The 13896-nt window shown below is 32.6% G+C and overlaps 1 protein-coding gene across 6 annotated transcripts in view; it reads right to left on the bottom strand.

The window, feature by feature from the left end:
* Window positions 1–13896, bottom strand: part of DCAF8L2 (DDB1 and CUL4 associated factor 8 like 2) — a 163215-nt gene that overhangs the window by 19180 nt on the left and 130139 nt on the right. The gene's annotated exons all lie outside the window — the stretch shown is intronic.

The raw sequence follows: 13896 nt of genomic DNA, 5'->3' as shown, positions 1-13896 counted from the left end.
ATTGTGATATATTTATTTTAAATATATGAGTGCCATGTTGTGATCTGTTTCACAGCTTGCATTGCAAATACAGCTAAACAAACTTTAGTAGTTTTTTTTTTTTTTTTTCAAAAATTAAGTATGTGGCTGTGCGCAGCTGTAATCCTAGCACTTTGGGAGGCCCTGGCGGGTGGATCACCTGAGGTCAGGAGTTGGAGACCAGCCTGGCCAACATGGAGAAACTCCGTCTCTACTAAAAATACAAAAATTAGCCAGGTGTGGTGGCGGGCACCTGTAATCCCAGCTACTCCGGAGGCTGAGGCAGGAGAATCGCTTTAAACTGGGGGGCAGAGGTTGCAGTGAGCTGAGATTGCACCACTGCACTCCAGCCTGGGCAAAAGAGTGAAATTCTGTCTCAAAAAACAAAATAAATATGTGATTCAGTGATATAAGATGAATAAGTTCTAGAGGTCTGCTGTACAACATTATCTGTGGTTAACAATAGTGTATTGTGTACTTAAAATTTGTTAAGGGTAGATCTCATGTTAAATGTTTTTACTACAATATATAAATAAGCAAGCAAACAAACAAATAAATAATATATGTGATTTCAAATATCATAGGACCAAATTAGCAGAAAATCCAATATCTTTTCTCCTCTCACCACCTTCACCTCCAACTTGTTGAAAACTTAGGACTTATAGAGAACTAAATATCTGCAGGTGTCATGGGAAGGGTGGGTCATTCCAACTTCTACACCCACACGAGGATTATGTAGTAAGTGCCTTAATGTTTTGTCTTATCATTGCTACATAAAGACATTTTTGACAACCAGTCCTATAACATTATGAATTCCACCAGTAAGAACCTTTGAGGGAGACTGATCCATTCCTGCAATGCTTATCTCAACCATGAAGCCTCTTACTTTGAGTACCCATGGATACATTTCTTAGGACTCAGTATTTTTCATCTCATGTTCAGCTAGGAGTACAGCATCAAAATTGGTTTAGGACTGCAGTGGACTGAATGCTTGTCTTTCCCTAAATTACTATGTTGAAATTCTAACCTCCAAGGTGATGGTATTAGGAGGTAGCAGCTTTAGGTGGTGATTAGATTGTAAGAGTAGAGCCCTCATGAATGGGACTAGTGCCCTTTTAAAAGAAACTCCAGAAAGCTAACTTTTCCCTTCCGCGATGTGAGAACTGAGATAGAAAATACCATCTATGAACCAAAAGCAGGCCTTACCAGACACTGAACCTACCTGCACCTTGACCTTGGGCTTCCCAGCCTCCAAACAGTGAGAAATAAATTTCTGTTGTTTATAAACTACCAATTTTATGGTATTCTGCTACAGCAGGCCAAATGGACTAAGATGGGATGGCAATAGGAAAAAAAATTTAAAGATCAGTTATTTGCTGCCGTATGGCTGTGGTCAGCAGAGAGGACTGAGTGCAAAGGAGCATGAAGGAACTTCTGTGCACATGATGGAAATATTCTATTTATATCATAATTGCCTTGATAGGTATATGACTGAATACATTTCTTAAAATTCATCAAACCATACAATTAAAATGAGTGGATTGTATTGAATACAAATTATACCTCACTAGAGCTACTTCCCCCATGTCTTCTTCATGCCCACATCCTAAAGAACTGAAGACTCCCCACTTTCGTCTTGCTAAACATGAAGTGTCTTATAGTACTCCCTCTCTCTCTCTCCAGGGAGCTTTATATTCCACCTATTTTTTAATCTTATGTTTTAAGTTTAATAAATTATTCTTTCAATGGTTATTTCAAACATTTTCTTGTTTTACTTTTTTTTTTACATATGTGGAGGGATGTCCTTTCCTCTTAAAAAAATTCACTTGAGAAGATATTTAATGAATCCTTACTAAATGTCAGGCAGTTTTATAGGCACTATGGATACAAGAGTGAGGAAGACAAATAAAAACCCATGTCCTGATATATTAATATTAGATGATATGCTAAGTAGAAAAGTAAAGCAGAAGATAAGGATAGGAATGACTGGATGGGGTTATGTTTGTTGCAATTTTTTAGTCTGGACAAAAAAGACATCACAGAGAATGTACTGACTGAACAGACTTTAAGGAGAAAAAGGAAGGCACATGGAGATATACCTATGTATCTATATCTATATCTAATAGTCCACGCAGAGAAAGTAGCAAACATGACTTTTCTGAGAAGAGAGGATGTCTGGAGTGATTGAAAACTAGCACAGGGGCCGGAATGGCTGGAGCAGACTCCAAAAAGGGAAGTGTAGAAGACATGAGGCCCGACAGGTAGCAGGAGGCCATATTATTTACAGCCATATGACTCACTTGAAAGGGTTAAGGCTTTCCCTTAAATAGGATGGTGAGATGTCTTGCCAAGAAAACTGACTTTGGAACAAAGGTTTGTGTGTGAGTCACTTATTGGAGGAAATGTGCTCAGAAAGCAGCAGTGAGGTCCAAAGGAGATTCCAAGCAGGGAAAAGAGGAAAGCAAACAACAACAACAACAACAACAACAACAACAACAACAACAACAAGACATTGAATTGGCCATTGCTGCAAGTGACTAGTGGTTCTATCCATGGGATCATGTAAAAAAATTGTATTAAATGTGCCCCAGGAACATTCACGCAGGGGGTAAAAGGGAGGAGTTTTTATCCTTGAGATTCCATAATTTTGTTGAACCTCCCTAAGGTGCATTAACTCATCGGCAGTTCTGTGTTGCATATTTATTGTAGCACTTCACACCCGAATTTAGTAGGCAAGCCCAAAGCAGGAGGTGTGAGACATGCAAAGTAAGGTTGAAATGTAATGTTCTCAGGATATTACCCCATGAAGTTGGTCAGAACCCAGGTAGAACTAGTCATTGCAATTGTATTTCTATAGACAAGATACAATTGGAATGTGAAATTTATAATAGTGGTGCATTTACAATAGCATCAAAAGATGCCAAATGCCTAGAAATAAATATAATTAAACATATCCAAAATCTCGTCACAGAAAACTATAACTGAAGGAAACAGTGCAAAAAGAGATTAAAAATACAAAAGTAAATGAATTTATATACATGTTCTTAGATTGGAAGACTCATTATTGAAAAGACGCCAATTTTCCCAAAATTGATTAGTAAATTCAATACAATCTAAATAAAAATTTTAGCACGGTGTTTATATGTGTGTTTGGGGGCTAGGAAAGGAAATTTGAAAAATTGTAAGTGATTCTAAAATTTTAAAAGAATACAAGTACAGATAAAATATATTTGAAGAAAAAAAGTTGAAGAATTTGTAGGCATCAAAATTATGATTAAGATAGTGTGCTGTTGATACAGAGACAAACAAATAGATCAACGAAATAAAACAGAATCCAGAAGCATGCCCACACACATAAGGGCATTCAAATGATTAAAAAATGGGCATAAATGAGTCATAGAAGAATATCTTTATGAGCTTTGGGAAGAGGAAATATTTCCCAAAAGATAATGGGAAAGATTGACATATCGGACTATTTTAAAAGGAGGAACTTCTGTTCATCAAATGATACCATTTAAGATTTTTAAAACCAGTATATTTGCAACCCATATACACAAATGAGACATATAGGTTAATGAAAAAAGTTGGAAGACCCAAGTGAGAAAAGGGACAATAAATTTTCAGTATCCTCTATAAAAATATAAAAATAGTTTATGATCCTATGGAAAGATGCTCAACCTGTTTATTAACCAGGGAAATTCAAACTAAAACCACAATGAGATGTCCACTAGAATACTACAATTTAAAAGACTGAAAACATCCAATATTGTTGGTAAAGAGCTTTCATTTACTTCTTATTAGGGTGTGTGGTGAAAAGAACTATTTTGGAATATTGCTTGGCAGTATCTATTAAACTTGCAGATATGCAGATCCCCTGATCCAACAATACCACAATTCAGTATATACCCAACAGAAAGCACACATATGCGCATGAAAAAACATAGGAAAGAATGTTCATACAATCATTATTCATGATATCCTCAACTTGGGAACAACCAAAATGTCATGCAAGAATGAAGTGGATAAGTGAGTTGTCTGTACATACAAGGACACGCTATACAGCAATGAAACAAGGACTGCTACTGCACAAAACATTATGGATAAATCTCACAAACACATAGAGCAAAAGAAGCCAGATAAAAAAGAACTCAATTATGTGACTGCATTTGTAAAGTGTTCCAAAACAGGAAAATAATCTGTTGTTGGAAGGCAGGACAGTCATTACCTTTTCAGAGAGGGGAGGGAGTATGATGGGGCCTCTGGAGCAACAGTAATATATTATTTCTTAGTCTGAGTGCTTTATGTGGGTGGGTTTACTCTGTAATAACTAATGCTCTACACATATGATTTGCTTAGCTAAGTATATATAATACATAATATTTAAAAGCTTATAAAATTGTTGTACCTACCTTAATGTGTTCCTAAAAATAAATGAGACAATACATGTCTCATGACTGGCACATAGTAGGTGCATAATTGATGTTAGCTAATGGCATAAAGAAAGGAACTACATAATCTTTGGTTTTAAGTAGAACTGTAAATTAGTCTAGAGAAAGAAAGAGTTGTTAAGAACTGATCTCCCAAATCCCATTCAGATTACGAGGTTATGAGAACTGAGAGGGGGGAAAATAATCACTTTGCCACTGAGAATATTTATTATGGGGAAAAGGACTAGAGAGAAATGCCCTGAAGGGCACGGAAACCTGAATAATAAGTGGCAGTTTTTGGTCTATGTTGTGATATAAGTTATCAAGCTTGTGTTAGACCAAGTAGGGTACGCAAGCAAGAGAGTATAGCTATATAGATTTAGATAATACCAAACCATTAAGATAGGTTGCTAACTCATTTCTCTTGTTCTTTTCAAAGATAGCTACATTATTGTCAGAAAATAAATTGAAAGAACATTTGTATTTGCAGTGTTTTATTTTTTAACAGTGGTTCTGATTTATATTTATAGATATATTTATTTCATATATTTATCTTATATATTTACACTTAAAAGATGAGCAACCGATTTCTTGTTCTGAGTATTTTCATAACATACTTTGAATTATTCTGATAAACTTATGTTTTAGCTTCAAATATTATTTATAATAATTTTAATTTGCAAGTTATATTATTCTACTTGTAACACTATCCTCTTATATGTGTTCAATTACATTTAAAATGCAATTTATAATATTTATCTTTACAATTTTTAACCATGTATATTATTGGACCCATCTAGATCTTTATAAAACATAATATATTTATATTTTAACTCTGAAAATAAAGACTTAAAATATAAATATATTATGTTGTTAAAATGCCATCATCTATATTCAGCAGGTCAAATTTATTATCTGTCATTATCACAAATAAATCTTTTTGGGGCAGATAAAAACAAAATTCTCCAATTCTAGCTATTATTAACTCTCAATGCAGCCTCCATTTGGGGATTGCTGAGCTAAGAGTCTATCTTAATACTTAAATAGTATTTGCAGTATTTTTGAAGGGAAATGCATTCCTTGGGCATTTTGCATGTCCTTGGAAATGAGATTAGTATTTGATATTTGTTTTCCTAAATATGACCAATGTAACCATCACTGGGGATGAATCTTACAGAGCTGCATGCTGAAAGATTCAGCTGAAAATTCTGACTTGGCTTATATAGTTTTCTCTTGTGGATGGAGTCTTTCTGTCTTGCAATTAGAATGTACCACAACTTACTATCATGTCTCTTATTTTTAAAAAAAGAATTTATAAATATGGAATTGCCAACATGAAATCTGGATGCAATACTTGATATGAGTCTCATAACAATATTATATTTTATTTGTTTTCTGTAATAATTATTTAGAGTCAAATATGTTTAAATATTCAAGCTGTTAGTCCGTTTTCTCAGAAATGGAATATATACACTTACTTATAGTAATGTCATATAGGTAGTTCTTCTTGGCTAAAATATGACTTTTTTCCCTCTCACTTTAAAGTATATGTGAGATGGCTGAATTTGAAATAAAAATATACCTAGAATATACAAACAGACTGTATTTAGTTAAAAACCTGGCAACAATCTATCAAATTGTTAATAAATGTGAATATAAATCTGTTACTTGGAGAATTGATTCTGTAGCTGTGAAGAATTGAATGTGCTTACATCTTTTGTATTTTAAAAAAAGAATTGACAAAATAGATTTTTATAACATTTCTTTTCTGTTGCCTGATAAATTTAATATATTCCACTAAAGTTAGTATACAGGTAACCCAGTACAGTAATGACTTCTGGAGTAAAAAGGTTTTTTTCCCCTTGTTCTTCCTAGCAGAAAATTAAAGAATTTTTATATTCCAAACAGTTACAAACTCAGTTTTCCAGTAGTTTATCCCAGTCTTCAATGATATATGAAATAAACAAGGGATAGTGTTCCCCCACAAAGAGGTGGAGACAATAATTAACGTTTGTTAATTACTGTTTTTTGTCTTATAGTTGAGAAATATATAAAGCCTCTTACATCAAATGTATCCAGTAAATCTTATTTTTCTTCATATGTAATCGTATCATCTAAAACCAAGTAGAAACATAAATTTAATCTACTATTTAAAATAATTCTTCAAAATAGAGAGCAGGGCCATATTCCTATGATTATTTTTTAAGAGTTAATTTTTTGAGTAGATAATATATTTATTCAAAATCATACAAGATGCATGTTTGGAAGTCTTGTTGCTATCCACCCTCTTAACCCATTCTACTGCACTGTGTACTGATAAATATTTTTATTGCATTTTTTCTTATCCTCCTAGTGTTTAATACAAATATATGCAAATATGAAAATATATTCACTAGCTTCATTTCTTAGGAAAAAAAAGGTAGCACACCAAACAATATTTTATCTTGTTTTTTTTACTCTAAAATGTTATTGGAGATCACTCTATCTTGGTACATAAACGCTATACTCATTCTTCTTACTGATGCATAATATTCTATTATGTAGATATAGCTCCAGTTATTTCATAAATTTCCCATTGATATACACATGGTTTATTTACAGTTGTTTACTATTACAGTATCTCAATGAGTAATCCTGTTCATATATCATTTAGAATGCATGAGCATTTTTGCAGGACAAATACCTGGAAGAGAAGATCTGTGGTCAAAGGGGAATTGCATTTGTATTTTGGTAAATAATGGCAGATTGTCCTGGATAGGATTTGCACCATTTTCCACTCTTAGCACTAATGTATGAGAATGCTGTTTTCCCATAGTCTCAACAGCCATGCTTTGTTAAAAATCTGGAATATGATAGGTAAGGAAAAGCTTCTCTATAGAGTGTGTTTGCATTTTTTAATTTATAAAAAACTCAGAATCATTTTCTATTTTAAAATTCAGTTTGTATTTGTTTTTCTAAGAATTATCGGTTCATTTCTTTGCCCATTTTTCTGTTGTGTTGTTGGTCTTACTATTCTTGATTTCTAGGAGTTTTTTTTCTATTCATTAAGCAGGTTAGTCTTTTGTCTGTGGTACAAATCGTAAAGATATTTCACAGCTCTTCATTTGTCTTTTGACTTTGCTTTTGATTTAAAAAATAATTTAGAAACATTTATTACTCTTTTCATTTGGGCCTTCTGGATTTTGATTTTTGGTTATTTATAAATTTTATAATTTATAAATTAACTTTGGGGGAATGGACATCTTTATATTGTTCAGTCTTCCTAGATAAAACATGGTATAGTTTTCCATACAAGTATAATTCTTGCATCCTTCAGAAAACCTATAGTTTTATTTCAGATTTGTTTCTCTATATATTTTCCTGTTCTGTTGCCATTGTAAATGAATAAAATCCTTTTAATGATTTTTAATGGATTTTGTTTGTGCAGATGTCTATTGATTTTTGAATACTAATTTTATAACCCAATAACTTATTTTTTTCTAGTAGCTTTTCAGATCATTCTCCTGGGGTTACAGTTACGCTTTCTTATTATCTGTTACATGAAATACTTTTACCTCCTTGTTTTACATTGTTATATCTCTAATTTCTTTCCCATATTAATCTCATTAGCTAATGCACCTTATAAAATGTTAAGTAGCAGTTTTGATAGTGAGCATTTTGTTATCCTCCTGCTTTTATCTGGAACACAAGCAGTATATTATAATAAACATGTGCTTTAAGATTATACACATGCACACATACACACACACACAGACAATCCTCAACTTACAATGGTTCAACTTGTGAATTTTTGACTTCATGATGTTGTGAAAGTGATACACATTCAGTAGAAACCACACATCCAATTTTGAATTTTGACTAATTAAAAATTCAAAATTTGAAGTATGCTTTCTACTGAATGTGAATTATACATTCTTAATTATAGAATAATATTTGCATTAAAGGGTTTTGCCCAATTTTAGACTAATGTAAGAGCTTCGAGCACGTTTAATATAGACTGGGCTAACCTATGATCTTCAATAGGTTCGGTTTATTAAATGCATTTTCAACCTACAATATTTTCAACTTATGATGGGCTTATCAGAACGTAACCACATTGTAAGTCGAGATTCATCTGTACATAAATCATTTTAGTGAAGTATCTGTTGAATTCTATTTTATCAAGGTATTTTTATTTTGTTTTCTTTTAAAAAAGGACAGATTTGAATCCAGTAAAAATGTCTTTTCAACATTGTTAGAGATCAATCATATTAATTTGCATTAAATTGCATAAATGAGATGCCTCAATGAGAGATAAATGAAAATGTTCTGTGGTTTTCCTTTTTGTGCATTTTTCAGGTTATGGATAAAATGTCATTCATACTTGATGAAAATAATTTTAATATATTTCAGCTTTCTATGTACTCATGAATAGGTGAATTACCATCAGAATGATCTGTTCTTTATGGATTTGGTAGGATTTCATGTGAAACCATCTGAGCTTGGTGTTATTCACAGGGAGGAGGGCATTATTTTATTTACAAATTTCTCCAGTTATCTAGGGAAATTATCTGTTTCAAATTTCTCTTCTGGTAATTATTCTTCTGTTGTATTTTTCTAGAAAATTATCCATTTAATTTAGATTTTTTACATAGGGCTGCATAAAATAGTTTGTGAGTGATTTTTTAAAATTATGAGTTACTTGATTGCCTCCTATTATTTCTTATTTTGTGTTTTAATGCTTTTTTCTTTCCTCTGTGAGCTAATCTACTTTATTATTTTAAACAATCTTATGTTTTCTTATTTTGCAGATTTTGTTTTCTAACTAATTTCTCTTGTCCATCAATTCATTTTCAATCTTTGTTTTATTCCATAGATTAGAATTAGGTTTGCTTTGTGTTTCAATCCTAAACTAAAAAATTATTAGGTGAATTATGTCCATTTGTATTTATTTAAATACGTTTAGTATTTTGTAGCTCTACGATATTCAGGACTTTAAAAATCCTTGTTCTATATATATTTATATGACATCCTTAGTCTTTTCTTTGTTTAAACATTATGTATCAGTACCTTATTATGAGCAACAGTGAAATTAATTAGCTTTTAACTTTTCCTTCTTTTTGTTCTCATGCACCATTTTCTTAAATTGGATTAGCTTTAAAGTATTTGCTGCCATTATATTCAACATTATACTGGAAGTATCAGATAGTGCAAAAGGATAAATGGAATGAATGGATAAATAAATGAAAGGCCTACAATTTGATTGAAAAATAAAAAAGCAAAGCCATCTTGATTTGCAGATAATCTAATTATGTATGTGGAAAACCCTTTAAAATCTATAAGATAGTTATTACAATTAACAATCACACTTTTCAAGCTTACAATTTATAAGACCAATACAAATACAAAGACCAATACAATATAAACAAATTAATCGTATTTCTATAAAATAAAAATATTTAAGAAATAAATTTTAAAACTCAAATTTTAATAAAGTAAAAAATAAACTATTTATAAATGCATTTAATAAAATATATATAAGGTCTGAACACCAAATTACAAAACATGGGTAACATTAACTTAAAGAACACACACATAAATACATATAGTTTTCATAAATTAGAAGACTAAATTTTTTTGAAATGTCAGTTCTTCTCAAATTGATCTATAGATTTAATGGAGTCTTAGTCAAATTGATAGGTTGATTATAATAAATATATGAAAATAAAAATAATCTACAATAGCTGAAATAGCTTTGAAAAAGAATAACTTTGGGGAACTTTTACTGTCTGATTCAAGACTCACTATAACGATAAAATAATTAATGCAGTGTAGTATAGGTGTAATAGACATTATCTAAATGAAACAAAGTCAAGATTCCAGAAATAGACCCACATATATATGGTGAAGTGGTTTTTGACATAGGTATTAAGGTATTCCAATAGGGGAAATATGCATTTTTAAATAAATATTATTGGAACAATTGGATATCTGTATGGTTAAAAAAAACCCTTGACTCAAAATCATATATAAAATTTAGCTTAAATGAATTATAGACCTATATGTAAGATAAAGATACAAAACCACTTGAAGATAACACAGGAAAAAAATATTTGTCATATTGACTTTGACAAAGTTTCTTAAGCAGGATATAAAAAAAGCATAATCCATAAAAGAAAAACAAAACACAAATAGACTTTTGTTCTTTTACAGACATGGTTTAGGAAACAAAATTGATTGCCATACACCGAATGGAAGAAAATATTTGTAAATCATAAATTTAACAAAGGCCATGTATCCAAAAAATATAAAGAACAAATTTAATTCACTATCAAGAAAATAAAATTTTTGACCTGGCACAGTGGCTCACGCCTGTTATCCCAGCACTTTGGGAGGCTGAGGTGTGCGGATCACTTGAGGTCAGAAGTTTGAGACCAGCCTGAGCAACATGTCAAAATCCCACCTCTACTAAAAATGCAAAAATTAGCCAGGCATGGCGACAAGCACCTGTAGTCCCAGCTACTCAGGAGGCTGAGGCAGGAGAATCGCTTGAACCCAGGAGGCGGAGGTTTCAGTGAGCCAAGATCGCACTGCACTCCAGCCTGGGTGACAGCAAGACTCCGTCTCAAAAAAAAAAAAAAAAATTTAATGGGTAAATGATTTTAAGAGGTACTTAACCAAAGTACCTCTTAAAATACACTTTCTTTATATATGTTTTATATTTTACCATATTTTCTTTAACAAAACGAAATAGATCTATGGCCAATTATCATAAGAAAAAGTGTTCTATGTCATTAACCATGAGGAAATTAAAATTAAAGCCACAATGATATATTCACTAGAATTGCTAAAATCTAAGAAATGGAAAATACTAGGTTTGGACAAAGATATGAAGCAACTGCATTTCTCATACATTGCTGGTGGGGATGCAAAATGTTGCAGCCATTTTGAAAAAAATTTGCCAATTAAATATCACTGTTATATGCACTTTTCATGACCCAGAAGTCCCACTCCTAGATGTTTGCCCAAGATAAATTAAAAAATAGGTCTACAGAAAGACTTTGTACTAGTCAAAATTCTTCAGAAAAACAGAAGCAATAGGATATATGTGGGTGTATATGCGTGCCTGTTTTATGTATACATATATAATATACATACATACACACACATACATATGTAATAAGGAATTGTCTGAGAAGCACCAAGACCTGCAGTTAGCAAGATAGAGACCCAGAAGAGCCAATGGTGTTGTATTAGATTGAGTCTGAAGTCTGAAGAACCAGGAGAACCAAGATTTTAAATTCCATTTGGAAAGCCAGTAGGCTTGAGACCCAAGAATAACCAATGTTTCAGTCATGGTTTGAAAGCCAGAAAAGAGTAATGTTGCAGCTCAAGCAGTTAAGCAGGCAGTGTTCCCTCTTGTTCTCAGAAAGGCTGGCTGTTTTTTTTTCTACTTAGGCCTTCAGTTGATTGGATCAGGGCTCCCCCAACATTAGGGAGGGCAGTCTGCTTTACTCAGTCTACCGATTCAAATGTTAATCTCATCCAGAAACACTCTCACAGGCACACTCAGAATAATGTTTGACCAAGTAACTGGGCAGCCTGTGGCCAAGTCAAGTTGACACATAAAATTAACCATAATAGGCTTATACACAAACTAGAAGCAGGGGAAGTGTCCTAAAAGTGGTGATTGAATAAACAAATTGTGGTATATTTATACTATGGAACAAAATGACCAAAATATTGATATACACAAAAACATGAATGAATCTCAAAAACATGATGCTATGTTAGAAAATGAAACATGAAAGACTGCATAGTACATGATGCCATTTGTATGAAATTCTAGAAAAGGCAAAACTATAGTGACAAAAAGCTGATCAGTGGTTACCTGGGATGGAGGATGAGAGGAGGAAATCTAATTCAAAGAGTCACTATGGAATTTTTGGATCTATATCATGTTTGTGGGAATGGCTACACAAATACATGCAATCACCAAAACTCATAAAACTATACACTTAATATGTGTTGGTTTTATTTTATGTAAATTATTTCTCAAAAGTTAGGAAAAATGATGTTAATTATAACATTGTTAACAATAGTAAAATAGAATATTTTATAATAGAGAAATGACTAAGTTATGGCAATTCAACAGAATAAAAAATTATGCTCTCATGAAAATTATAGGATTGAAAATGCAATCAGAACTGTACATGGTTGGTAGACTATGCTTGTATGTACTTTAAAAATTTCACATTTCTCTAGAGACTGAAAGGAGAACATGGGTATTTTTAAATAGTTGTTCTAAGGAAATAAAACATTATATATCTTAACAAAAGCAAAAATTGACAAATGATATCTAATTAAAGAGCTTCTGCACAGCAAAAGAAACTACCATCAGAATGAACAGGCAACCTACAGAGTGGGAGAAAATCTTTGCAATCTGTCCACCTGACAAAGGTCTAATATCCAGAATCTGCAAGAAACTCAAACACATTTACAAGAAAAAAACAACCCCATTAAAAAGTGGGCAAAGGACATGAACAGACACTTCTCAAAAGAAGACATTCATGCAGCCAACAAACATATGAAAAAAAGCTCATCATCACTGATCATTAGAGAAATGTAAATCAAAACCACAATGAGATACCATCTCACGTCAGTTGGAATGGCCATTATTAAAAAGTCAAGAAACAACAGATGCTGGTGAGGTTGTGGAGCAGAAGGAAACTTTAACACTGTTGGTGGGAATGTAAATTAGTTCTGCCATTGTGGAAGACAGTGTGGTGATTCCTCAAAGAGCTAAAACCAGAAATACAATTTGACCCAGCTATCCCATTACTGGGTATATACCCAAAGGAATGTAAATCATTCTATTAAAGAGATACATGAACACATATGTTAACTACAGCACTATTCACAATAGCAAGGACATGGAATCAACCCAAATGCCCATCAATGAAAGACTGGATAAAGAAAATGTTGTACATATACACTATGGAATATTATGCAGGCATAAAAAGGAACGAGATCATGTCCTTTGCAGGGACATGGATGAAGCTGGAAGCCATTATCCTCAGCAAACTAATGCAGGAACAGAAAACCAAGCACCACATGTTCTCACTTGTAAGTGTGAGCTGAACAATGAGAACACGTGGACACAGGGAGGAGAACAACACACACTGCAGCCTGTCGGGGGTGGGGTGTGGGGAGAGAGTATTAGAAAGGATGGCTAATGCATGCTGGGCTTAATACCTAGGTGATGGGTTGATAGATGCAGTAAACCACTATGACATACCTTTACCTATGTAACAAACATTCACATCCTGCACATGTCCCCCAGAACTAAAAATAAAAAAAGAATAACTGTAATCCTAAAGCAAAATAAAATACTTGGATATCACAAGTTTTACAGCTCAGAAATACATACAGTCTCAGTTTCCCCTGTTTTTAAAATTGAATGACACATTTC

Source organism: Pan troglodytes, chromosome X (assembly GCF_028858775.2).
Source record: "Pan troglodytes isolate AG18354 chromosome X, NHGRI_mPanTro3-v2.0_pri, whole genome shotgun sequence".
Lineage (NCBI taxonomy): Eukaryota > Metazoa > Chordata > Mammalia > Primates > Hominidae > Pan > Pan troglodytes.
Note: the sequence above shows the minus strand (reverse complement) of the source record. Positions and strands in the feature narration are given on the sequence as shown.